The sequence below is a fragment of the Ceratotherium simum genome, chromosome 4, assembly GCF_057802395.1.
Source record: "Ceratotherium simum simum isolate JZ-2026a chromosome 4, ASM5780239v1, whole genome shotgun sequence".
NCBI classification, from domain to species: domain Eukaryota; kingdom Metazoa; phylum Chordata; class Mammalia; order Perissodactyla; family Rhinocerotidae; genus Ceratotherium; species Ceratotherium simum.
Genome location: NC_141903.1, coordinates 43,538,457 through 43,558,183, shown reverse-complemented (window position 1 = coordinate 43,558,183; position 19,727 = coordinate 43,538,457).

Genomic DNA, 19,727 nt, shown 5'->3' with positions numbered 1-19,727 from the left:
ATATAAAATACTGACGATTCAGTAAGACATCCTGATTAAGAAAAAAGTATCTGAAGAAACCGATGTTGGTATGATAGCAGCAGCTCTGTTTTGAGCTCATGTTTTCAAAGGATGTGCATGAAATGTGGAAGGGTTCATAAGCACAAAAGGTAGGGCAAGTCTGTAAAACTAGTGTCAGAGACAGTCTGGAATTTCATAAAACTTGTGAAAATGCAAAAAAATCTACAAAATTGATACAGATAAGGGAATGATATACCCTCTGCTTAAGGCGAGAGAACTTAAACCATTAAATGACTCATGTTAATCACTTTATATTTTGGCACGTTAACTTTTAGTTTTTATGATGTTTCCCAGACTATGAGGCTTTTTTGAAAATGCTTTCTACCAGATATGTGCAACCTCTAGGCTCCTTTTGACTCCTACCCTTATCCTTGTCATCTTTACAGTTTTCTATCTGGCCTGCCTTTGTTGCCCAGAAGAAAAAAAAAAACTTTACTATAAAAAAGTTACTTCCTGAGTAGGAAGATCCAGGTGTCTGATCTGGGACCTAACGAGTAGTTGCTGAAAGAACTGTGATCTTGGTATTGAAGAAAGGGTGATTTTAGTCTCATTGGAAGGTGATTGATAGCGGGAGAGTAAAGACAACGTCCAATTCTAACCCCAGGTTTTCTCTTCTGTAAACCCAAACTCCAGGGTTCACTCGAGCTTTTACAACTCACTGGAACTCGCGTCCAGAAGCTGAGACAGATAAATGCGCTGACAGCCTGGTGGGGGCCAGAAACGGTTCTAGGCGCGGCTTTTTATTTTTGTTTTTGCTTGTTTGAAGGAGCAGCAAATAAGATACTTCTTTCAAAATCTTGAGAGCTTCACCAGTTACTTTTTTCTTAATGTTATTAATTTCGGCTGTCTAAACACATACAGCCTTAGTATGCCTGTATACCTTTCAAATGTGTGAGCTGCCGGAATCCTTCACATTAGCCCTTAGTTCTTTCTTTGCCACGAGCTCCCCACAGGGGCGGTCCACCTCTGCTGACGTGCATGAGCGCTTTGTCTGCTGGGGGCAGCGTGCTCAGGCAGTGTCAGAAAACACTTGAGTCGCTGTTTCTGGGTTTCTTTAAAAATTGTTTTTTCACTTTTCGGAAACAGTGCAGAGAGGTAAAAAATCACTGTACTTACTGCTTTTGGCAGAGCCACCCAGATTCAGAATTCCAAAGGGAGTGATTTTTGAGTTGAACTTCTTTCCAGTTTCCTATAATGTCTATTTTGTCTCATAAAATTTTTTCACAAATGTCTGTAGGTTTTGCTTAACTCTAATTTTTGCTGCTTGGATACTGTCTTAGTCCATCTGGGCTGTTTGTTAAAATATCCCAGACTGGGTAGCTTATAAACAACAGAAATTTATTTCTCACAGTTCTGGAGGCTGGCAGTCTGAGATCAGGGTTGCCAGCATGGTTGGTTGAGGGCCCTCTTCTGGGTGGCAGACTTCCTTGTGTCTGCACATGGTGGAAGGGGCTAGGGAGCTCTCTGGAGCCCCTTTTTGTAAGGCACTAATGTCATTCATGCGAGTTACACTCTCCTGACAAGCAGCTCCCGAAGGCCTCACCTGCTAATACCATCATCCCCTTGAGGAGTTAGGATTTCAGCCTGAATTCTGGGGGGACACAAACATTCAGATCGTAGCACATGGGTACAGGAGATGAGAGACTGGACCCTCCTCCTGCAGATGCAGCCACGTGCAACCTGTGCACAAGAGAGCTAAGGTCACAGGCCATCTACCCCAAGAGCCCATCAGGATCGGCTACTACTGCAACCCAGAAACAAAACAAGCAGTCCTTTCTCCAATGTGATATTCCTGAGGAGACTAACATAGCAGGTAGACGTCTTAGGAAAAAAATCACCCCAGTAAGTCATTTATACTTTCACACTACACAGTCCTCAATAGACCTTTTGTTCTGAAGATTCATGTATTCGGCAATGAGAAATTATATTATTTCTCTGAGTATTCCTTCTTCAGAGGATTACCAGATTTCTAAGCGGCAATAGTGAGGTCTAGAATATAAGAAGGAAGAATTCCCTTCAAACTTCTGAGAGAAAATTGTTTTGAACTAGTATTCTCTCTACAGCCAAACTCAATGAAGTGAGATGACAGCAAAATAAAGATGATCAGACTAGCAAGGAATCAAAACTTCCTCACACACTTCCTGAAAACACTTGAAAGTATGCTCTGCAAGAACAATAGAACAAATCTAGTAGTATAATTAAAAGAAATCTCAGGATTTCTAGGTGTGAAGGAAACCTAGAAAGCCATCTGTCCAAATTAGAACAAACAATGAAAAGATTTTAGGAGAATTGGTTCCAAGAAGCATACTTGAATGGATACTGTTAGCTGGAAGATTAACACATTCAAAAATTTTTTATTGAGCACTATGTGCCCAGGCACTGTTTCCTCACTGGAGATACAGCAGAGGACAAAACAAATTCCTTTACCCTCCAGGAGCTTTCATTCTAGATGGGCAGGGGGTAGGGGTCGGGGTGCAGAGAGAGACAGATGTTAAGCCAAATAAGTAAATTGTATAAAAGATTAGAACGTGATCAGTACTCTGGACAAACAGCTGGAGATATGGGAGAGGAGCTGCAGTTTAAAATATAACCAGGCTAAGACGGTGATATGGGAACTGACAAGTCTTAGTAATATGGTGACAAAACATGTTTTACTGTCAACAAGCAAAAAGGAAAGACAATTCTAGATACTCTAGTACAAACTAAAAACATGTCCAAAGATACGACATGATTTTCAGTGATTGATGGATGTACCCTAAGCTCCTAGAACAGGGTCAGCCAAGCAAATAAAATGATAAATATGTTTTGAATGAAATTTAAGAAAAGAGAAAATTGTCGTTTGAGAGGCACAGTTTCAGCGACAACTGCATTTCTTTAAGAGCTCATAACATACCTTTGTTGTACAGTGAATTATAAGCACATAATTATAATCTTCAAATCTTTTAAAATCAAAGTATGAAAGACATAAGTCACAGAACAGTGTAAATTTTAGAAAACTTGACAAAATTCAGAAGATAGTGTAGGGGAAAAGAAATGGAGGAGAGTATAAGTGCTAATCTCCTTTATGCACATACTGGGAATTCATGACGTACTGTCAATATGTATTCTTTAAAGTTATAAACATATATCCTTTAAAGTTATAAAAATAACAACGTTATATCAATTATATCTCAATAAAGCTAGAAAAAAATAAAGTTATAAAAATAACAACTGAGAAACTTAAGTTGACGGTCATACCACCCTGAACGCGCCCTATCTTTTCTGATTGCGGAACCTAAGCAGGGTCAGACCTGGTTAGTTCTTGGATGGAAGAAAGTTAAACATAAAAATGTAATCATAACTGGAAGAAGGGACCAGTAAGTCTATTCCAAGCCGCATCTTTTGTTGCATAAAATCATTTGTACAATTCAAAGTTGATGAATCAAGAAAATATGCCTACATTATTTACAATTAAGGAGGTAACAAGAATTCAAAAATGCAAATGGCTATAAGTAGTTATCCTTAGAAGTAGGAATGGAGTGTGAGAAGTGGATAAGGGGACTTTTACTTTTCATGTAATGCCAGTCTATCCTGTTTGGATTTCATTTCCTTTACACTACTAATTTCATAATAGTAATGTGAAACAAAATAACATTACATATTTTAAACAAGAAATATTACAGAGGTGACATGAGCAAAATGGCAGACTAGGAAGCTCCAGGCCCTGTTCCCTGACAGACACACCAATTAATAACAATATAAGGACCAAAATAGCTTTGTGAGAACTCTAGAAACCAGTTAAGCTGCAACAACAAAGTGAATGCCTAAACAAGAAAAGGCCATGCTCAAATGGTAGGAAATTTCATGGCATTTTGCTTGCCCTTGCCCCACCCTCTCCCTGGTGCAGTACAGCTTGGTTGGGAGGAAACCACCCAATTTCCAGTTTCTCCCTTAGGACTGAAGGAAAAGAATAAAATTTGCTTGTAACTTTCTAGCTTGTCTGAGGGCTGCCTGAGGGACTGGTTTGTCTTGCCTGACTCTGAACACTGAGAAATGGTGGTGTAATTTGGAAACCAGGTTGGAAGCTGCTGAAAGTGAAAGTGCGTTCAGCAGCATGTTAGACTACAGGTGGTCTGCCGACCTATGGGTGCCTGGGGGCAAGAGATTACAGGCAGGGGCTACAACAGAATTTCAAAGTTACTGAGAAGCAGCAGGAATGAGACTCTTATGGAACTAAATACATTTAAAAACAGTTAAATAAATCGGGAACTGGAATAAAAGCACACACACAGTCCCAGGGAAGATGCATCCTCAGAAAATGTTTGAAAGGACCATGAGCCTTTAAGTTGAGTTGACTAGTGAGTGTCTTTCCCTGCATGAAGCCAGTAAAGATTGGGAGAGGTGGCTGTTTTTTCAAATGCCCAAAACTCAACAAAAGATCACAAGACATACAAAGAAACAACAAAACATGGCTCATTGAAAGGAATAAAATAAATCTTCAGAAACCAATCTTTAAAAAATGCAGACCTCTGACTTGACAAAGAATTTAAAACAACGTCATAAACATGCTCAGTGAGCTAAATGAGAACATGAAGAGACAACTAAACACAATTAGGAAAATGATTTCCAAAAAAAAAAAAAAAAGAATATTAACATAAAAATTATGAAAAAGAACCAAACATATTATGCAGCTGAAAGATACAATAACTGAATTGAGAAATTCACTAGAGGGCTTCAACATCAGGCCTGATCAGAGAGAAGAAAGAATCAGTAAACTTGAAGACAGAGCATTTGAAATTTTTGAGTCAGAGAAACAAAAAGAAAAAAGAATGAAAAAGAGTGAACAGAGCCTAAGGATTTATGGGACACCATCAAATAGACTGATATATGTACTATGGCAGTCCCAGAAAGAGAAGAGAGAGAGAAAAGGACAGAAAGCTTGATCTAAAATAATAATAGCTGAAAACACCCCAAATTTGAGGAAAGAAATGGAAATATAAGTACAAGAGACTCAAAAGATTCCAAGTAGGGTATAGCCAAAGAGACCCAAACCAAGATACAAAGTGTCAAAAGTTAAAAGAGAGAATCTTAAAAGCAGAAAGAGTAAAGCAATACAAAAATCCTCAACAAAATACTAGCAAACAGAATTCAACAGCACATTAAAAGGATTATACATGATGAGAAAAGGATTATACATGATGAACAAATGGGATTTATTCCTAGAATGCAAGAATGGTTCTACATAAGAAAATCAATCAATGTAATACACCACATTTACAGAATGATGGGGGCAAAACCCCATATGATCATCTCAACTGACACAGAAAAAGCATCTGACAAAATTCAACACTCTTTCACAATAAAAACACTCAACAAACTAGAAATAGAAAGAAACTACTTCCACAAAATAAAGGCCACATATGAAAAGCCCACAGCTGACATCATACTCAATGGAGAAAGAGTGAAAGCTTTCCCTCCAAGATCAGGAAGCAGACATGGATGCCTGCTTTTACCACTTCTATTGAACAAAATGTTGGAAGTCCTAGCCAAAGCAGTTAGGCCAGAAAAAGAAATAAAAGGCATCCAAATTGGAAAGGAAGAAGTAAAATGATCTTTGCTCACAGACAACATGATCAGATATGTAGAAAGCCCTAAAGATTCCACACAAAAAAATCTCAAAAACCCAAAAGAAATCCCACAAAAAACTGTTGGAACTAATAAACGAATTCAGCAAAGTTGCAAGATACAACACAAAAAAATCAGTTATATTTCTATACACTAACAGTGAACAATCTGAAAATGAAATTAAGAAAACAACTCCATTTAAATAGCATCAAAAAGAATAAAATACTTAGGAATAAATTTAACCAAGGAAGCAAAAAGATTTGTACACTGAAAACTACAAAACATTAGTGAAAGAAATTAAGACATAAATAAATGGCAAGACATTCTGTGTTCATGGATTGTAAGACTTAATATTGTTAAGATGTCAGTACTACCCAAAGTGATCTACAGATTTAACACAATCACAAACAAAATCCCAATGGCACTTTTTGCATAAATAGAAAAATCCATCCTAACATTAATATGGAATTTCAAGGGACCCTAAAGAACCAAAACAATCTAGAAAAAGAACAAAGTTAGAGGTCTCGTACTTGATTTCAAAACTTATTACAAATCTACAGTAATTAAAACAGCGTAGTACTGGCATAAAGACAGACATACACACCGATGGAATAGAACAGATAGCCCAGAAATAAACTCTCTCATGTGTGGTCTACTGATTTTCAAGAAGGATGTTGAGAACACTCGATGGATTAAGTCCAGTCTTTTCAACAAATGGTGCTGGGAAAATTGGATAGCCACTTGCAAAAGAATTAAGTTGCACCTTGTCTTAGTCTGTTTGGGCTACTATAACAAAAGGCCACAGACTCGATAGCTTATTAAACAAGAGAAATTTCTCACAGCTCTGGAGGTTGGGAAGTCCAAGATCAAGATGCCAGCATGGTCGAGTTCTGGTGAGAGCTCTCTTCCTAGTTTATAGCTGGTGCTTTCTTGCTGTGTCCTCACATGGTGGAAGAGGCAAGGGATCTCTCGTAGCATCTTTTATAAGAGCACCAATTCCATTCGTGAGGGCTCCACCCTCATGACTGAAGCACTTCCCAAAGGCCTCAGCTACTAATACCATCACGTAGGGCATTAGGAGCTCAACATATCAAAATGTTCAGACCATAGCAGACCTTTACCTTACACAACACACAAAAATTAAAATGGATCAAAGATGTAAATATTAAGACCTAAAACTATAAAACTCTAAGAAAAAAACATTGGGCAAAAGCTTCACACCAGTGGATTTGGCAATGATTTCTTGGATATGACACCACAAGCACAGACAACAAACGTAAAAATAGATAAGCTGGACTACGTCAAAATTAAAAACTTCTATGCATCAAAAAACACAATCAACAGAGTGAAAAGGCAGCCTATGGAGTGGGAGAATATACTTGCAAATCATATATCTTGTAATGGGTTATACACAGAATATATAAATAAACTCCTACAACTCAACAACAAAAACCAAACAACCCAATTTAAAAATGGGCAAAGAACGTGAAAAGACATTTCTCCAAAGAGGATATACCAATAAACATATGGTAAGATGTTCAACATCACTAATAATAAGGAAAATGCAAATCACAACCACAATCACCTCATACCCATTAGGATAGCTATTATCAAAAAAAAAGAAAACAAGGGTTGGCCCGGTAGCGTAGTGGTTAAGTTTGGCGTGCTCCGCTTTGGCGGCCCAGGTTTGCAGGTTTGGATCCTGGGCACGGACCTACACCACTTGTCAAGCCGTGCTATGGCAGTGACATACAAAATAGAGGAAAGATTGGCACAGATGTTAGATCAGGGCCAATCTCCCTCACAAAAAAAAGAAAACAGAAAATAACAAGTGTTGGCAAGGATGTGGAGAAATTGGAACCCTGTGCACTGTTGGTGGTGATGTAAAATGGTGCAGCTGCCATGGAAAATAACATGGAAGTTCCTCAAAAAGTTAAAAATAATACTACCATATGATCCAGCAATCCTACTTCTGAGTGTATATCCAAAAGAATTGAGAGCAGAGTCTCAAAGGGATATTTGTACTCCCATGTTCATAGCAGCATTATTCACAATCAAAGCAACCCAAGTGTCCATCAACAGCTGAATGGAAAAATAAAATTCAATGGAATATTATTTAGCCTTAAAAAAGAAATTCTGATAAATGCTACAACATGGATAAACCTTGAGGATAGACATGCTAAGTGAAATAAGCCAGTCACAAGAAGGCATATGAGCTCTCTAAAGTATTCAAATTCATAGAAACAGAAAGCAAAAGAATAGGTCAGGTGAACTCATTCAAAGGCAACAGCGGAGTATAAAAATTAAGAGAAAGGAAACATTAAAAGTAGGACACTCACAGTCTAATCAAGTGTACATTGAGAACTGCCTCAGAGTAGATGTGGACACACAGCTGAGAAATGCACATCACTGACCTACTCACCTGACAGCCTTCTCTCTGCTCCTATCTAAATGCATACTTGGGATAAACTCTAATTGAGCCACCTGTGCTCAACACTCGCCAGCAGAAACGATGTCTTCAGGGTTGAGATCTTGTCAAAAAGATGCATGGGAACATGATCGTCACAAGAACCAAAGACCCCAAAAGAGGCCATGTCAGCACTAAGTTGTGTTTGTGCCTCAGGCAGCAGAAGTTCTGCACAGGCTGTAAAAACCATTACACAGAAGGTCTTTTTTTGCTAGATGGCACTAATAAGATAATGCCTGATGCCTTATTCAGAGCATCTAACTGTGCCTAGCATGTAGCAGGGACTTAAGGGATAAACCAATCATGAGTGGCTATAGAAAAACCATTTGATGTTTTCAATTGAAGCCTCAGACACAACACACATGGTCAGACACAGATCTTGACATAGCGTCCCACGGGAAAAACACCATGTGCAAAACTCTATGACGTGGACATGGGGCTTTCCTAGCGTGCCAGGCACTAAGGAAGGGGAAAACCCAGTGCAGCCCAGCCGGTTATTCCAGGAAATCAATGAGTGGCCAACACATTGTGTTCTACTAGGATTAAACAAACCTCCTCCTAATGATCTCCTTGTTGCCTGGATTTTAGAATGCAGGGCAATTCTTTTTCTTCCCTGATGTTGGCACCTGCCCACTCTGCTTGGTAGCTTGTGAACTCAATGGCGAGTTCTCTCTCCTGCCTCACACAGTCATCTCTTGCAGCTCCCAGATACAATGAATAACCAGAGAACAGGCAGGTGTTTCAGCCTATCTCAAGGCTGCTCTCTGGCAAGTTCCTCATACCCTTGGTGTTTCATAAAACGAAGGATTTACAAGGACTAGTAAAAGAGAAAATCAGCAGCACAGGCTTCTGGTGAAATAGGTAAGAATGCTAACAAAATTATGATCTCTATTTTCTTTCCAATCTTAAAAAACTAAGTGTAGAGGGTAGAACTTCCAGTGTAGGTTCAATTATTGGTTAATTTAATAGACTTTTATTAGTTCCAGATTGCCAAAAGCACTTTACAGATCTGGCCTAACAGGGGAGGGAGCTGGGAGCTCAGTGGAAGCGCCTGCCTGTGGGGTTACAGAGGCGATGGGACACTGGAGGGAGGGGATGAGGAGACCTTTAGTAAACACCAGTCACATGCTAGGCATGGGCTTTGCTCATTCTCACCACCATCCTATTAAAGAGCTTTCACTCTTCCAAGTTCATAGATGATGGAAGATATGGTTAGAGGGGGTAAAAAAGTCGGTCAAGGTCAAACAGCTAATAACTGGGAATATTAGTCTTGTAGGTTATGAGGAATGCCCTGGGGTCATACAGGAACTGACCTCCACCCACATGCCAGGAATTCCAGGGAAGGCCTCAACTGGCTCGCCTGCAGTCATGTAACATACACACACGTGTGTGCGTGTGTGTGTGTGAAAAGGCGCATTACTGTGACTCAAAAGTCCCATCAGAACCCCATGGATTGTGAATGGAATAGTTGCCTTAAAAAAGGGATTGGGGGAATTGTTATAAGATGAGGGAAGGCAAGAAAGCTTGTAGGGCAGAATGCAGAACTGGGGTGAAGTCCACATGGGCCAGCTGCCTGCCAGCGCTTGTCTCAAAGGGGGCAGGCTTTTACAGATGAGAGAAAAGACAACAGGGCAGAGAAGGGAGGAGGATGTTAAGCCTCTCTGCCAGACTTGCAGCTCTCCTTGCCTGCCGTCTGGGTGGAGGCAGAACATCTGGCTCTGAAGACCCAAACCTTTTGCTCATCAGAAGCCCAGACCCAACATAGCATTCCAGGTCCTGTAAGGACACTGTACTCTTTAAACCAAAAGGTGTAGGCAGGACAGGGTTCAAGATGAACCAATGTAAAAATTTTTTTTAATTGGAAAATAAACAAAAAATACTGAAAAGAAAATAAGCAGTAACCCAGAATGCCAGTAACCACCTAGCAGCAGGACCTACCCCAAGGTCCAGCAATGGGCTTGCTGGCTTTGGGGAGGTCAGAAGCCAGAAAGAAGGTTCAATGTTCTGCTCCAAGAGGTGAGTCCACACAGACTTGTGGAACTCCTGCCATCCTGAGCACCTGGATCCCCAGCAGATCTCCAGAGCACAACCCAATACCTGTCCCCTCCATGCACTTTCTGGAACAGAAAGAGCTCTCTGGCCCATCTCTTCTATTACTCTGCCTCTCAAAGGAAGCCATGAGCTCAATTAAAATTTAAATGTCTAACCTTGGTGATGATGGAAAAATAACTACTTTTAAAGCTTGTTAGCTCCTCAGCATGATGAACCCCCAGAGTTTTAGTGAAATGAAGGGCTTGACAAGCTGGAATTAAAACCCAAAGTCAAGTTTTCATGTGAATTTTTGCCCACGGTGCAATCCCGATGCTGACTAGCAACTTGACCTCTAGTGCCCTAGGGGATTTTATGATGAGACACAGGAGGAGAGGTCATTTGGAGTTTGGGTTTATCAGGTGTGTGCAACTGTCCTAGACGTGCTTCTGATCTCATAGGAGTTGAAACCCTCTATCACTGCCTATGATTTTCCTCTCCCTCTCTAGCTGCAGCCCACCACAAATATTTCATTTGTTAGTCTTTCTTGGGTTGGATTTTTTTTTGGCATTAAGAAAATTGTGGTAAAATACACAAACATAAAATTTACCATCTTAACCTTTTTAAATTTTTTTTTTTTTTTTTGCTGGGAAAGATTCACCCTGAGCCAACATCTGTTGCCAATCTTCTTCTCTCTTTTCTTTTTTCTCCCCAAAGCCTCGGTACATAGTTGTATATTCTAGTTGTAGGTCCTTCTTGTTCTTCTATGTGAGCCGCTGCCACAGCATGGCTACTGACAGACGAGTGGTGTGGTTCCATCCGCACCCAGGAACCAAACCGGGCCACCAAAGCAGAGCATGCTAAACTTCAACTGCTAGGCCATCAGGGTTGGCTCATCTTAACTATTTTTAAATGTACATTTCAGTAGTATTACATATATTTACACTGCTGTGCAGCAACCAATCTCCAGAACTTTTTCATCTTGCAAAACTGAAACTCCAACCCATTGAACAACTCCCCATTCCCACTCCCCCCAGCCCCGGTAACCACCATTCTACTTTCTGTCTATGAATTTGACTACTCTAGATACCTCACATAAGCAGAATCATTTTTTTTGTTGTTGTAACTGGCTTGTTTCACTTAGCATGATGTCTGTTCTCAAAGTTCATACATGTTATAGCATGTGTCAGAATTTCCTTTCTTTTAAAGGCTGAATAATAATATTCCATCATATGTATATGCTACATTTTATTTTTCCAGCCATTGATGGACATTTGGGTTGCTTCCACCTCTTGCCTACTATTAATAAAGCATGGGTGTACAAGTATCTTTTTGAGACTCTGGTTTGTAAATATCCCTTTGAGACTCTGCTCTCAGTTCTTTTGGATATATATTCAGAAATTGGATTGCTGGATCATATGGTAGTATTTTTAATTTTTGAGGAATGTTCATATTGTTTTCTATGGCAGCTGCACCATTTTACATTCCCACCAACAGTGCACAGGGTTCCAATTTCTCCACATTCTTGCCAACACATGCATTTTTTTTTCTTTTTTTGATAGGAGCCATCTTAATGGGTGCGAGTTGATAGCTCATTGTGGTTTTGATTTGCATTTCCCTTATGATTAGTGATGATGAGCATCTTTCATGTGCTTATTGGCCATTTGTATATCTTCTTTGGAGAAATGTCTGTTCAAGTCCTTTGCCCATTTTTTAACTGGGTTGTTTGTTTTTTTGTTATTGAACAAGAGATCTTTTAATAATTAAAAGATCCTTTTGAAATATATTTCTAATATTATATCATATATATTTCAAGTAATGAAACTATATGCTCTCCTAGTTAGAGAACTCTGCTCTCCTAATTAGAGTAGAATGGACTCTATTTGAAGCCCTCTTGATGACAATATTGTCATTATACACAAATGTGGAAACTGAAAGAGAGAGAGGATAAGTATCTTGTCCAACAAGACATATTTGTCCAGTGATACCTTCAGAATCCCTGAAGTGCAGCCTGTCTCTGCCTCCAGCTGCTTTGTGAGTTCTTCTTTGTCTTTCATAGTTTTCAGGTTCCTTCCTTCTCAGGTTGTAATCACATTCTTATTGCTATGAATACGCTTCCTTCTAGTTTTCCACTCACTGTTTTCAATTTTGACTTCTAGTATGTTTTAACTTGGGAAACAAGGAAGCTTTGAGTCTCATCAACAAGTCAAGAATATAACTTGAGTACATGTTCTACATGGAATCAATTTTAGTTTTTGGAGCGTCTTGATTATATTTTGAATAGCTGAGGTCATCAGATAATTGACAACTAGATAAAGGAGGTGTTGGCCAGCCAAGACTATATTGGGCAAAGAAATAAAATTCTACAAAAGGAGATGAGATGGAAGCATAAGGTAGAAAATGATAGAGATGTGATGAGGGAAAAGGAGGAGGGAGAGAGAGAAAGAAGAAAAAGCATATAACCACTAAGGCAGTGATAATACAGCTTACAATTACTGAGTACTTTCTAGGTGGCTGGGCATTGCCAAAGGATTATATACGTATTAACTCATTTCGTCCTCATAGCAACAATTAATATGAGATAGGTTATTGTTGTTAACCTGTTATGAGGATGAGAGAACTAAGGTAGAGGGAATAAACACAACTTCCCCAAGGTCATACAGCTAAGTGATATATTAGTTACCTATTGCTGTATAGTTAATTACCACAAACTCAGCAGCTTAAAATAGCACAATCTCACTGAGTCAGGAGTTTGGGCCCAGCTTGGCTGGGTCTTCTGCTTAGGGTCTCACAGGGCTGCAGTCAAGGTGTCAGTTGGGCTGTGCTCTAATCTGGAGGCTTAACTAGGCAAAAAGCCACTTTCAAGCTCGCTCAGGTTTTGGCAGGATTCATTTCTTTGTAGAATTGAGAACTGAGGCTGTAGAACGGAGGGCTCCAGCTTCTTGTTGACTGTTGGTTGAAGAGATCTGCACTTCCATGTTCACTGCAGCATTATTCACAATCGCCAAGATTTGGAAACAACCTAAGTGTCCTCTGACAGATGAATGGAAATGTGGAAGAAAACGTGGAATATACACACACACACACAAGAATATTATTCAACCTTAAAAAAGAAAATTCTGCCATTTGTGACAACATGGATGAACCTGGAGGACATTATGCTAAGTAAAATAAGCCAGGCAAAGAAAAACAAATACTGCATGATCTCGGGCTGTGAAGTCAAGATGGCGGCGTAGGCAGACTCTGAACTCACCTCCTCCCGCGGACACAGCCAATTTACAACTACTGGTGGAAAAATTACCCCAGAGACAGAACTGAAAGCTGGATAAGAGGAACTCCTGCAACAACGGACAATACTAACTGACTTAGAAAGGGCAGAAACTCCCTTCTGGAGAGGAAAAACGCCGCCTTCACAAGCCGCAGCGCCTCACGGCAGCCCGGGAGCAACTCACAGGTCCGCAGCCTCCCTGCAGGAGCGGGGCCCTGAGCCGGGGAGCGCCCCTGCTGTGGGGATTTTGTGGAGCCAGCACAATCGAGACGAGTAGCATAATATCTGACTTTGCCTGCTACTAAAACATTGGGGAGTACCCCCAGAAAAGCTGGTTCACAAAGAAGGTAAAACTGGCTCTTACAGGGCCCGGGCGCAAACTCACCCATTTCAGAAAGCATGCTAAAATCACCAGAAAGAAAGGCGCATAGTGCTTTGGTGAAAAGAGACTCACCTGATAGGCCCTGAATGCATCTCGGTGAGAGGTGAAACCTCTCCAGGGACTGGGACATTGGTGGCGGCCATTGTTCTGGCCTGGTGTCGGCATGCTGACACAGACGCCATTGGAGTTCTCCGTGAGGCCTGCTAGCCCAGGGTCTGCCCCACCCACTAGAGCACCGATTTAATCCAGCTCAGCCAGGGCAGGCAGCCCACCCTAGAGACTGGCCCCATCCAACAACAAGCCCTCAGGCAACTTGTGGGCTGCATAGATTGGTGACTGGATTCTCTGCAGCCTGGCAACTGAGCCGACTTGAGCGGGGCAGGGTGTGCACAAGGAGCGGGTGGAGAGTGTGGGGCAGTGGCGGAGTGTGTGGGGCTCCCGCCATGGAGAGACTGGGTCCACTTGGGGAGGTCGGGGCGCTCACACGGGGCAGGAATGTGTTGACTGTGTGTGTGGACCTGTGGGCAGCGGGGCTTGTCAGCTGCAGAAGACTTGTGCTTCTCAAAGACCCACATAGGGAGTTTGCCCCACCTTCCAAAGCCTGAAACAATTGGGTGCTCCCATGCCTGAGGCCAGCCCCACCCAGCTGCAATCCTCAGAGAGCTGACAAGAGACCTAAAGGCTGGAGGCTTATAGCAATTCTAAGGCCCTGAGCCTAACAACCTGCCACACTGGAGGCCTACTCACTTAAAAGAAATACTGCAACACAAATGTGGTATTAGAACTTGCAGCCAACTGTGCTGGGGCTCCCCACACCTGATAAAGAGACTGAAGGGCCCATAACAACTACAAGCAGCTGAGCATTACAACAGCTGGCCAGGAGCATAACTCGGCCTCCCTGGGTGCCTACAGGGAGAGCAAACAGGCCACAACAGAAGGACACATGTAGCCCACATAGGGGTCACCGCTGGAACATTGAGAACTGAGGGAAGCACACTGCAGGCCTCCTAAGCCATCACTTATAATAGGTCACCTATCCAAGAGCAGGAGACGTAGCTGACCTACCGAATACATAGACACAAGCACAGGGAAAGAGGCAAAATGAGGAGGCAAAGGAATACATTCCAAGTAAGGGAACAGGACAAAACCCCAGAAAAGGAACTAAGTGAAACAGAAATGAGCAACCTACCCGACAGAGAGTTCAAACTAAGAGTGTTAAGGATGCTCACTGATGTGGGGAGAAGAATAGATGAACTCCATGAGAATGTCAACAAAGGAATGGAAGCTATAAAAAAGAACCAATCAGAAATGAAGAATACGGGCCGGCCCCGTGGCTTAGCGGTTAAGTGCGTGCGCTTCGCTGCCGGCGGCCGGGGTTCGGATCCCGGGTGCGCACCGAGGCACCACTCCTCCAGCCATGCTGGGGCCGCGTCCCACATGCAGCAGCTAGAAGGATGTGCAGCTATGACAGACAACTATGTACTGGGGCTTTGGGGGAAAAATAAATAAATAAAATCTTTAAAAAAAAAAAAAAAAAAGAAATGAAGAATACAATACTGGAAATGAAAAATTCACTAGAGGGACTCAAAAGCAGAGCAGAGGATACAGAAGAAGGGATCTGTGAGCTGGACGAAAGACAAGAAGAAATTACCCAAGCTGAACAGGTAAAAGAGAAAAGAATTAAAAAGAGTGAGGACAGTCTAAGGGACCTCTGGGACAACATCAAGTGCACTAACATCCATGTTATAGGTGTCGTGGAAGGAGAAGAGTGAGACAAAGGGGGAGAGAATCTATTTCAAGAAATAATAAATGAAAACTTCCCTAACCTAAGGAAGGAAACAGACATCCAGGTGCAGGAAGCACAGAGAGCCCCAAACAAGATAAACCCAAAGAGGCCCACACCAACACACATCATAATCAAAATGTCCAGAATTAAAGATAAAGAGAGAATTCTAAAAGCCGCAAGAGAAAGTCAAGTTACATACAAAGGAAACCCCATAAGGCTATCAGCTGACTTCTTAGCAGAAACCTTACAGGCTAGAAGAGAGTGGCATGATATATTTAAAGTGCTAAAAGGAAAAAACTTACAGCCAAGAATACTCTACCCAGGAATGTTATCATTCAAAATGGAAGGAGAGATCAAAAATTTCCCAGACAAGCAAAAATTAAAGGAGTTCGTCAACAAGAAACCAGTGCTACAAGAAATGTTAAAGGGACTGATTTAAGGCGAAAAGAGAAGACCACAAATAGGAAAAATTACCTATTTCCATGATAAGAACGTAATGGATACAAATGCACAAAAAAGAGATTACATATGATATCAAAAACATAAAAGGAGGGAGGAGGGGAGTTAAAGAGTAGAGCTTTCAGACAGAGGTCAAATTAAAGACACCATCAATTCTGTATAGAAGAAGAAAGGAACAGAGAAGGACTACTAAAACACTGAGAAAAAAAAAAGTTAAAAAATGGCAGTAAGTACATACTGATCAATAGCTACTTTAAACGTCAATGGACTAAATGCTCCAATTAAAAGGCATAGGGTGGCTGACTGGATAAAACAACAAGATCCATATATATGCTGCATACAAGAGACACACTTCAGACCTAAAGACACTCACAAACTGAAAGTGAAGGGATGGAAAAAGATACTCCATGCAAATGGCAATGAAAAGAAAGCTGGGGTAGCAGTACTCATATCAGACAAAATAGACTTTAAAACAAAAACTGTAAAAAGAGACAAAGAAGGGCATTACATAATGACCAAGGGAACAATCCAACAAGAGGATATAACACTTGTAAATATCTACGCACCCAATGTAGGTGCACCTAAATATATAAAGCAATTATTAACAGACATAAATACAGAAATAGACAGTAACACAATAATAGTAGGGGACTTTAACACTTCACCCTCACCAACGGATAGATCATCCAAACAGAAGAGCAATAAGGAAACACCGGCCTTAAATGACACACTAGAATAGATGGACCTAGTAGATATATACAGAGCATTCCATCCAAAAACTGAAGAATACACGTTCTTTTCAAATGCACATGGAACATTCTCCAGGATTGATCACATATTAGGCCACAAAACAAGTCTACATAAATTTGAGAAGATTGAAATAATACCAAGCATCTTTTCTGACCACAATGGTATGAAACTAGAAATCAACTATAGGAAGAAAATCAGCAAAGCCACAAATATGTGGAAATTAAACAAAATGCTACTGAGCACCAATTGGGTCAACGAAGAAATCAAAGAAGAAATCAAAAAATACCTGGAGACAAATGAAAATGAAAATACGACATGCCAGAATTTATGGGATACAGCAAAAGCGGTTCTCTAAGAGGGAAGTTTATAGCAATACAGGCCTCTCTCAACAAACAACAAAAATCTCAAATAAACAATCTAACAATGCACCTAAAGGAACTGGAAAAAGAAGAACAAACAAAGCCCAAAATCCGTAGAAGAAGGGAAATAATAAAAATCAGAGCAGAAATAAATGATATAGAGACCAAAAAAAAAAATAGAAAAAATTAATAAAACCAAGAGCTGGTTCTTTGAAAAGATCAACAAAATTGACAAACCTTTAGCTAGACTCACCAAGAAAAAAAGAGAGAAGGCACAAATAAGTAAAATCAGAAATGAAAGAGGAGAAATTACAACAGACACCTCAGAAATACAAAAGATTATAAGAGAATACTATGAAAAGCTATATGCCAACCAATTCGACAATCTGGAAGAAATGGATAAATTCTTAGATCAAACAACCTTCCAAAACTGGATCAAGAAGAAGTAGAGAATTTGAATAGACCAATCACCAGTAAGGAGATAGAAACAGTAATCACAAACCTCCCCAAAATAAAAGTCCAGGACCAGACGGCTTCCCTGGTGAATTCTACCAAACATTCAAAGAAGAATTAATACCTATCCTTCTCAAACTCTTCCAAAAAATTGAGGAGGGGGGGAAGCTCCCTAACTCATTCTACGAAGCTGACATTACCCTGATACCAAAACCAGACAAGGACAACACAAAAAAAGAAAATTACAGGCCAATATCACTGAGGAACATCGATGCAAAAATCCTCAACAAAATACTAGCAAATCACATACAACAATACATTAAAAAGATTATACACCATGATCAAGTGGGATTTGTTCCAGGTACGCAGGGATGGTTTAACATTCGCAAATCAATCAACGTGATACACCACATTAATAAAATGAAGAATAAAAATCACATGATCATCTCAATAGATGCAGAGAAAGCATTTGACAAGATACAGCATCCATTTATGATAAAAACTCTGAATAAAATGGGGATAGAAGGAAAGTACCTCAACATAATAAAGACCATATATGAGAAACCCACAGCTAATATCATCCTCAATGGTGAAAAACTGAAAGCTATCCCTCTAAGAACAGGAACCAGACAAGGATGCCCACTGTCACCACTCCTATTTAACATAGTATTGGAAGTCCTAGCCAGAGCAATCAGGCAAGAGAAAGAAATAAAAGGGATCCAAATTGGAAAGGAAGAAGTGAAATTCTCACTCTTTGCAGATGACATGATTTTATATATAGAAAACCCTAAAGAATCCACCAGAAAACTTTTAAAGATTTTATTTATTTAATTTTTTCCCCCCAAAGTCCCAGTAGATAGTTGTATGTCATAGCTGCACATCCTTCTAGTTGCTGTATGTGGGACTCGGCCTCAGGATGGACGGAGAAGTGGTGCCTCGATGCGCACCCGGGATCCGAACCCGGGCCACCAGCATTGCAGCGCGCACACTTAACCACCAAGCCACAGGGCCGGCCCTCCACCAGAAAACTTTTAGAAGTAATAAACGAATATGGTAAAGTTGCAGGATACAAAATCAACATACAAAAATCAGTTGCATTTCTGTACACTAACAACGAAGTAGCAGAAAGAGATATTAAGAATACCATCCCATTTACAATTGCAACAAAAAGAATAAAATACCTAGGAATAAACTTAACCAAAGAGGTGAAAGAGCTGTACACGGAAAACTATAAAACATTGCTGAAAGAAATTGAAGAAGACACAAAGAAATGGAAAGATATTCCGTGCTCTTGGATTGGAAGAATTAACATAGTTAAGATGTCCATACTTCCTAAAGTAATCTATAGATTCAATGCAATCCCTATCAAAGTTCCAACAACATTTTTCACAGAAACAGAACAAAGAATCCTAAAATTTATATGGAACAACAAAAGACCCTGAATAGGCAAAGGAATCCTGAGAAAAAAGAACAGAGCTGGAGGTATCACGCTCCCTGATTTCAAAATATACTACAAAGCTACAGTAACCAAAACAGCATGGTACTGGCACAAAAACGGACACAGAGATCAATGGAATAGAATCGAAAGCTCAGAAATAAACCCACACATCTATGGACAGCTAATCTTCGACAAAGGAGCCAAGAACATACAATGGAGAAAAGAAAGTCTCTTCAACAAATGGTGTTGGGAAAACTGGACAGCCACGTGCAAAAAAAATGAAAGTAGAACCTTACCTTACACCATACACAAAAATTAACTCAAAATGGATTAAAGACTTGAATGTAAGACCTGAAACTGTGAAACTTCTAGAAGAAAACATAGGCAGTACGCTCTTCGACATCGGTCTTAGCAACATGTTTTCAAGCACCATGTCTGACCGGCCAAGAGAAACAATAGAAAAAATAAACAAAGGGGACTATATCAAACTAAAAAGCTTCTGCACAGCAAAGGAAACCATCAACAAAACAAAAAGACAACCTAACAATTGGGAGAAGATATTTGCAAACCATACATCTGATAAGGGCTTAACCTCCAAAATATATAAAGAACTCATGCATCTCAACAACAAAAAAACTAACAACCCAATTAAAAAATGGGCAAAAGACCTGAA